This window comes from Cebus imitator, unplaced genomic scaffold, assembly GCF_001604975.1.
Source record: "Cebus imitator isolate Cc_AM_T3 unplaced genomic scaffold, Cebus_imitator-1.0 Scaffold846, whole genome shotgun sequence".
In the NCBI taxonomy this organism is placed as follows: domain Eukaryota; kingdom Metazoa; phylum Chordata; class Mammalia; order Primates; family Cebidae; genus Cebus; species Cebus imitator.
This window is the reverse complement of record NW_016108161.1, coordinates 124,995-126,859: the sequence shown is the minus strand read 5'-3', so window position 1 is coordinate 126,859 and position 1,865 is coordinate 124,995.

Genomic DNA, 1,865 nt, shown 5'->3' with positions numbered 1-1,865 from the left:
AGACCAACCTGGCCAACGTGGTGAAACCCTGTCTCTACTAAAAGAAAAAAAAAATACAAAAAACTTCGCTGGGTGTGGTGGAGGGCACCTGCAATCCCAGCTGCTCGGGAGGCTGAGGCAGGAGAATCAGTTGAACCCAAGAGTCAGAGGCTGCAGTGAGCCGAGATTGCACCACTGCACTCCAGCCTGGGCAACAGAGTGGGACTCCATTCAAAAAGAAAGAAAGAAGAGGCGAGGAAATGAGAGGGATGGAAGGAAGGAAGGGAAGGAGGGAGGGAGGGGGGGAGAAAGAGAGGAAAGGAGGGAGGGAGGAAAGGAGAAATAGAGAAAGGGAAAAAAAAAAAAAAGAAAAAGAAAGGAGGGAGGGAGGGAAGGAGAAAGAGGAAGGAAGGAAAGAAAGGGGAGATAAAAAAGAATGAAAAAAGAAAAAAGAGAGAAAGAAGGAAGATAGAGAAAGATAGAAAGAAAGAAAAAGAAAAGAAAAGAAAGAAAGGAAAGAAAGAAAAGAGAGAGAGAAAGAAAGAAGGAAAGAAAAAGAAAGAAAGGAAGGAAAGAAAAGGAAAAGAAAGGAGGGAGGGAGGAAGGGAGGGAGAAGAGAGAAATCACCGCCGATAGAAGACTGCAGTCACTCTGGCATACAGCGGTGCCCCTGCGTAAGGCTGAACTCAGGAAATGAGTCTCAGATTCTCTGGACACTCATCCAATCCCACCGCAATCCCTGCCCACATCCGCAGCTCTAAGCTCCTTGGACCCTCATCCGAAAGACGGGTCTCTCCGCAGCCGGCCCGGGGGCCCACTGCAGAGGTCTCCTCCCGGGACCCCGAACCGCGCAGAAGAGGAGGCACCCAAGACTTTTACCAGACGACTTGCGACGACCGAGGAGTCCAAGATCCCAGGCAGCGAGGCTCACTGCAGACCGACCTGAGCTGAGCTGAAGCTGCAGGAGCTTTAAAAAGCCAGCGGGAACCGCGGAGACCCTGTTAATTCCCGCGCCTGTAGGGTGGGACAGGCTAGACCTGCCGGGTGGGCGTATCTGCAGCGATGCAATCAGGCGTTGACCTTCTTTTTTGGGTGTGGGGGAGGTAGGGTCTCTCTCCGTTGCTCAGGCTGGGAGTGCAGTAGTGCAAAGAGGGTTCCTTGCAGCCTCCAGCTTCTGGGCTCAAGAGATCCTCCCACCTCAGCCTCTGGAGTAGCTGGGACCTCATGGCACAGCTAATTTTCTTTCTTTTTTTTTTTTTTTTTAAAGATGGGTTTTCACCATGTTGGTCAGGTTGGTCTTGAACTCCCGACCTCAGGTGATCCGCCCGCCTTGGCCTCCAAAGTGCTTGGATTACAGGCGTGAGTCACCACGCCCGGCCTAATTTTCTTACTTTTTGTAGGGACGGGGTCTCGACATGTTGCCCAGGCTGGTCTCAAACTTTCTGGCCACCAGCAATCCTCCCGCCTCAGCCTCCCAAAGTGCTCGGATTACAGGCTGAGCCACAGTGCCACACCTGTTATGTGTATTTTTATCACAATTTAAAAAACATCTTTACCAGTAGATAAGTCACTGCCATAAAGATTAAAAAAAGAAAAACCTTAAAGGGCGTGGTGGTTCACACCTGTAATCCCAGCACTTTGAGAGGCTGAGGCGGGCAGATCAAGGTCAGGAGTTTGAGACCAGCCAGGCCAGGGTGGTAAAACCCCCTCTCTACTAAAAACACAAAAAACATTAGCCAGGGGTGGTGGCACGCACCTGTAGTCCCACCTACTTGGGAGGCTGGGGCAGAAGGGTTGCCTGAACCCAGGAGGCGGAGGTTGAAGTGAGCAAAGATTGCACCACTGCACTTAGCCTGGACGACAGAGTGAGACTCAGTCAAAAAAAA